The sequence below is a fragment of the Nannospalax galili genome, unplaced genomic scaffold, assembly GCF_000622305.1.
Source record: "Nannospalax galili isolate Female #2095 unplaced genomic scaffold, S.galili_v1.0 scaffold979, whole genome shotgun sequence".
NCBI lineage: Eukaryota > Metazoa > Chordata > Mammalia > Rodentia > Spalacidae > Nannospalax > Nannospalax galili.
The window spans coordinates 1,083,098-1,090,175 of record NW_008343671.1 but is presented as its reverse complement, the minus strand read 5'-3'; positions in this window follow the sequence as shown (position 1 = coordinate 1,090,175).

The window sequence follows — 7,078 nt, the reverse complement described above, 5'->3', positions numbered from 1 at the left end:
ACATCTTGGCTCTGGAAATTGTTACTGAATATGTCAATGCTGTTGTAATGAAATGCTTCTTCTAAGTATGTGGTTATTAAATAAATTTTTAAAATATTTTATTTTTTTATATTTTATTTATTATTTTTATTTTATGTGTATGAGTGTATTGCCTGCATGTATGTGAGTATACCCATGTCGTGCAATGCCACGGAGGTCAGAAGAGGGCTTCGGATTCCCCTGGAACAGGAGTTAACGACGGTTCATAGGCACTATGTGGGTGCTAGGAATCAAACCCGGGTCCTCTGCAAGAGCAGTCAGTACTCTTAACCACTGAACCATCTCTCCAGCCCCAGATACACACTTTTGTAATCAGTGACAATTTATTTTGGTCTTTTTGAGACAGGGTCTTCCTGTTCCAGCTGCCTAGAACTCACTATGTAGACCAGGCTGACCTTGAACTCACAGAGATCCACCTTCCTCTGCCACCCGAGTGCTGGGATTAAAGGCATGCGCCACCACACCCGGCTTCAGTGACAAATATTTTGAACATCTATTCCTGTCAGCAATACATTTATAATTCATACCACATAACTGTTGATGACAGCTTAATATTTCATCATATGTACCTGCTAGAATTAGTGTAGCAAGTCCCCTTTGTTCTTGATTTTTTTTCTCAGACGCAAAATACTTTTAATGGAACTCTTTTTTCTAAAGTTTTGCCTTCGTGTGTGTGTGTGTGTGTGTGTGTGTGTGTGTGTATGTGTATGTACCTGTGTGCCATAGCACCTATGTGGAAGTCAGAGGACCACTTGCAGGAGTCAGTTCTCTCCTTCTACCATATGGATTCTGGGGATCAAACTCAGGTTGTCAAGCTTGGCAACAACTGCCTTTACCTGTTCAGCCATCTCACCATCCCAGTAACAAAATCTTGAGCAAAATTGTGTGGTCCACTGTTGCAGCCAGGGTCCCTTTGACCTCCTCCCCGAGCGGGCAGGGGATAAGTAGGCGCTAAGTCAACAACACAGTCTCCGGGACACTAGGCAATGTGCAAGTGAGCTCGTTTATTGTGAACACAGGGTCTCCTTTATACCCCCTTCCCTCCTCCCATTGGTCCCTTATGTCCCGTTGGCGTCCTTCTATTGGAGCTGTGGATGTGTTGTTGGTTTCTAGCTGCCGGGGCAGATTTCCGGTCAGCGACTTCCTGCTCATCAACAGGAAGCAGGGTGTGCCTGCGCTGTTGGTCTCATGCCTAACCTCCTACAATCGCCCTTTTTGTTTTAAATTGTTGGCAGTCTCAGGGGAGGCAGTGGCTAACTGTCCACTCAGGTCTTAGGACATTTTTATGAAGCTGTGTCTGTCTTAGGTTGTTCTCCCTACACACGAGCCTTACCGGTCACTGGAGTGTGCATCTAGCCTCATGCCCATCCTGTCTTAGGTTGACTTATTGTGGGAGAATCTTACCTGTCATTGACCACCAGCTTTGACCTAGATGTCCTTCAGAGAGCATGAGATCTGCCAGAGTGGTGGGCTAGCTCTTAGGAGGTGGCATTTAGCCTGAAGCTTTATTTTGGTGAACCAAGCTTGGATACTTCAGTAGGGGGGCCCCTATCGGGATGTCATAGTCATGAGGATCTGTATGGTGGCTTTGTTGGCGGCGTTTTGTCTACGGATGTGCTGAAAAAGACACTTGAACAAGAGGATTAATGCGATAGCTATGCAACCCAAGAGGGCCCAAGTGTCCAACCAGGACGGGCCAAAAAGTTTCTTTAGATTTTCCCAGATCTGTTCAAAATAAGGACTCAGGGCCGCTGTCATTGCAGGCTTTACGGATCAGGGATAGATCCGACAGCGGTGTAGGAAAAAGACATGTGGCGGGCTAGGATGGTGGGGGAGTAGTCAGGAGGCTTAGCAGCGCAGGCCGGGGAGCAGCACAGGTGGGGGAAGGAGGAGGCCCGGCAGGGGCTGCGGGGGGTTGTAACACCCACCAGGGATAAAGCAGCGGGGGTGGGGGGGTGAGGGGGTCGGTGAGGGGGAGGGAGAGGGGGTGGGGGGGGTGTTAGGGTTAGGAATCATTCCTCACATCTGAATCAACATCTTCCGGCAAGGTGGCCAGCGGTGAGGGAATAGAAAGGGCTACCATTTTCTGGTCTTGGCAGTGGTCATTAAAAGATTTAAGGATCTCCTCTGTAGGGGAGCTGAGGATGCCCAACAAAATAGGGACAAAAGGGGCGGGTGGTGTTTTGCCTTCTTGAACTTCCTGCTTCCTTGCTAGGAAGAGGACCTGCATCCACATGTCAGGATCCCACATGTTTTCGGGGGAGATCCACCTAGCAAGAACCGAAGCCTCGGTCCAAAAGTCCTCTAGGTGACTGCGTTTAATCCTAATCCTCGGGATGTAAGCAGGGATTTGAGGGCTGAAATTTGGAGCTCTTTGTAGTGGGACAGGAAGTTGCCCATGTGGTGGGAAGGGGGTGGGAAAGGGGGGCACAGACAAAATGCACTTGAAAGTAAGAGAAAGGAAGCCGTGCCGAAAAAGGAAACGTTCTGACCAGCATTACCGAGAAGGCAAAAGGGGATTTCGGTTTCGAGCAACGGGGAGACCGCCCGCAAATTTAAGAGACTGGCCACCGCCCTAGGGGCGGTTAACTGGTGGTTGCATCACCGGTTTTGAGAGAAAGGAGGCAAATATCGAAACCAAAAGTGAAAGTAAGGGAGGAAGAAGAGCGAAAGGTGGTGTTTACCGGGTATCAGTGTGCTTGGTGGGGGACTTCCGAGGTTGTTAGGCCACGGCCGTATGCCCACTCGGTGTCTCGGTCGTGGAACACCCTGTCGGGAGGGTGTCCTGGATGTCCATCTCCTGGATGGTCAGTCCTTATGTGGAGACCGGGCAGGCGAACCAATTTTCAGGATATGTGCCCTATGGACAGACAAACATGGACAAATGAGGAGACGGGCCTCGGTCACTCATCAGACCGAAGGCAAAGAACAAATAACAGAAAGGGGCCTACTTACGGAGAAAACGGCCGAGGGGGACACCGAGAAGTGTGTGATCGAGAGAAGCGGGAAAGGTCAGGGGCGGGTGCAGTCGGCGCAGCAGATTGTAAAAATGACAATCCAGAAGAGATAAACGAAAAGGGTGTAGATCGCCAGGATCACCACGGGGTCCATCTACCACGTTGGGCGCCAGATGTTGCAGCCAGGGTCCCTTTGACCTCCTCCCCGCGCGGGCAGGGGATAAGTAGGTGGAAGTCAACGACACACTCCGGGACACTCACTAGGCAATGCGCAAGTGAGCTCGGTTATTGTGAACACAGGGTCTCCTTTATACCCCCTTCCCTCCTCCCATTGGTCCCTTATGTCCCATTGGTGTCCTTCTATTGGAGCTGTGAATGTGTTGTTGCTTTCTAGCTGCTGGGCAGATTTCCGGTCAGCGACTTCCTGCTCACCAACAGGAAGCAGGGTGCGCCTGCGCTGTTGGTCTCATGCCTAGCCTCCTACAGTCCACCTTTAGGCACAGGGTTAGTAACACCCTCAAGGTAAAACTCTGGGAGAGGAGGCAGGGAATGCCTCTTAGCTTCAGGAGCCACCAGCCCAGACCTCTGCCCACTGCCCGGACATCTCCTCCAAGCAGCCCTCGCAGACTGGACCTGGGGTACGGAATATCTCCCAGATTCCATGACTTTCTGAGTAGCTTCGAATCTCAGAGGCCAGTCCTAGAAGCTGGAGGAGGAGGCACCATCTGCTCGGATTCGCATTCTCCCAGAAGCTGCTGCCTTGGTAATTCTGAGCATGAAGGTGATTTCTGTAATACACTTCCACTTTGCTCCCCTCAAGTTGTCTGAACTCCCCAAACAGGAAGTGGGGTGCTTTGTGCTTGGAGCAGGGCAGGGTCTGCAGGCCTGGGAGGCCCTCCTTCACACTGGTCCACAGCAGATGCCAATCCTATCCCCCTCGGAAGGCCGCTGACTGCACAAGTGGGGCTTGGAATGAGCACGTGCTAGCTGCACCACGGATCTCAAATGCCAGGATGCCACAACCATGACCCGCCTAGGCTTTGGAGTCAGACTAACCTTCCAAACCCAGGTCTGCGTTGACCTGTGTACCTGACGCCCTGTGCCTTGACAGCCGCCCACCCCCTTCATCTTCTCATTGGCATTAAATAGGCTATGCATCCTGATCCACGTTTGACCCTGCCCAAAGCACTGATGGGTCCCAGGCCCCAGTCCTTCAAGCCCAGTGCAACATTTGGCTGCTGGAAACAAGGAGTCCTGGTGCCCGGGTAGAAAATACCTCCGGCAGGTTTCCATATCTCCTATTCGCAAGAAAGCTGTGAATCTGCAAATAGATAAAGGTTTGGAAGCAAATAAAAATTGAAACAGAAAATTTTCAGGTCACACATCTTATTTTTGTTTGAAAATGCAGGTGTTCCCAATTCAGCCACAATGGCTATGCAGGATGGGTAACCCAAGAGCCAGGTTCCTATAAGACTGGGGCTATTAGCTCAGCTGTGGAACCTCTTGCCTAGCATGAGAGTCTCTGAATTCAATCCCCAGCAGCCACCCCCCCACACACACACACAAAACAAAGTATTTATTGGACGATTAGGACAAACACATTTAACCAGTGACTGATGTGGGTCCCTAAATATTCTGAGCTGTTTGCCCTAGCCCTTGCCTGACCCCCTCCCATTCTCCCTCCCACACTTCCACCCTTCTTACTCATTTCCTCCTCCTCCACCCTGTTCCTGCACTGCCCTGGCTTAAAACCCTCTATATCGAATTCCAGAAATCTCCCCTTACAGAGTGGCCTGTACAGTAAGGAAAACACGTGACCATAATTCATCCCATTAGATGCCACTGCTGTTACAAAACAATGCTTATGTACTATTAGAAAGAAAAACCAATTAAATTGGCTTTGATTTCACATCACTTATTGAAAAAGCTCTTTTAGAATTACATACAAAAAATATTTTTGGGTACCAGGGATTGAATCTAGGGCCTTGCCAGTAAGCTATACCCCCCTTTATTTTTTTTAAACAGAATCTGTTCTTTTACATTGTTTTTAACATGTGTTTGTTTGTTATGTAATTGGGGGAACATGTGAGTATGGCAACAGGTGTGTGGAGGACAGAGGGCAACTTAAAGGAATTGGTTCTCTCCTTCCACCATGTCAGTTCTAAGAGATCAAACTCAGGTCATCAAGCTTGGCAGCAAGCACCTTTACCCACTAAGCCACCTTGTCAAGGTCCCACTAAGTTGTTCCAGCTAGCCTGAATTCACTCTCTAGTCCAGGCAGGACTTGTGACCTTCCTGCCTTAGCCTCCCAAATAGATGGGATTGCAAGTCTATGCTGCCAGGTCTGACTTGCAAATACATTTTGACATCACTTACCCTTGCTCATATATAACAGGGAAGATGTGGATAGAATAAAAGTTTTCTTAAAACTTTATCACATTCAGATGGCTCAGCTGTTAAGAGTACTGGCTGCTCTTGCAGAGGACCCAGGTTTGATTCCCAGCACCCACATGGCAGCTAACAACTGTCAGTAACTCCAGTTCCAGGGGATTGTGATATCCCTGGGCATTGCATGACATGGGTGCACTTAGACACATGCAGACAATACACTTATCCACATAAAAATAAATAGGATATAAAAAAAAACTTTAACACATTCAGGGCTAGAGATAGCACTCAGTGGTAGAGGACCTGCTTAGTATGTCTGGGTTCAATCCCCAGAACCATAAAAATAAAACGAATTAAGAAAAAGACTTAACACATCCAGAGTTTGATTTTTGGAATCATTTTTAAACTCTATACTGCCAATGTCTGTTTTCACTGCAGATCTTCCTCTGGATCATCAGGATGACTGATGGGATTGGTGACGGACTATCCCTAAGAATGACCTACAAAAATCATTGTCCATGGCTGCGTAAAAATCGTCCCAAATCAGCAGTTTCAAGCAGCAAACATTTCATTTTTATTGGTCAGGAACCTAGGAATAACTCAACTGGCTGGTTCCTACTCATCCTGGTCTCTGGTCAGATTGCAAACACGTTCTCCAGAGACTGGAGGGTCAACTTCCAAGTTCATTCCCATGATTGACAGCAGACCTTAGTTCCTAGTTGGCCACTGACTAGATGCCTTAGGTCCTCACTACAAGGAGCTCTCTATAGACCTCCTGACTTTTCATGGCATGACTGCTGATCCTCCTCAAAGATCCAAGAGAGTGGGGCTAAACTTAGGGCTCAGTGGTTGAGAACACTGGCTGCTCTTGCAGAGGCTCCAGATTTGGTTCCCACCATCCACATGTGTTAGTAGTTTCAGGGGATCCAATGCCCTCTTCTGGCCTCTGTGTGTATTGTACACATGTGATATACTTACATACATGCAGGCAAAACAGTTATACACATAGAACTTTTTTAAAAATTTTGTCTTTTTGAGACAGTCTCCCTGTAGCCCCAGCTGGACCAGAACTCACTATGTAGACCAGGCTGGCCTTGATCTCATGGGGATCTGCCTGCTTCTGCCTCCTAAGTGCTGGGACTAAAGGTGTGTGCCACCACACCTGGCTGAATTTACTATTTATTTATTTATTTATTTATTTATCTATTTATTATTTATCTATTTGGTCTTTTGAAACAGGGTCTCCTTGTAGCCCCAGCTGGCCTGGGACTCACTATGTAGACCAGGCTGGGCTTGAACTGACAGATCTGCCTGCCTCTGCCTCTGAAGTGCTGGGACTACAGGTGTGTGCCACCACACCTGGCTCTGAATTTATTTTTTTAAAAATCCAAGAGAACATGAGTGAGCATTCAAAATGGAAGCTACAATCTTTTTAAAAAAATTATGCACCGGGTGTGGTGGCGCACACCTTTAATCCCAGCACTTGGGAGGCAGAGGCTCCATTGTTTCTAGGTCAGTTTGTGGTGAGGCAGAACATTACAGCCAGGGGTATGTGTTGGAGCAAAGATACTCACTTCATGGTGGACAGGAAGTAAAGTCAAAAAGAGGCCAGGAACAGGATATACCCTATCAAGTCACACCCCTAGTGACATATTTCCTCTACTTCCTAGAAGCACATTCAGCTATGGATCTAT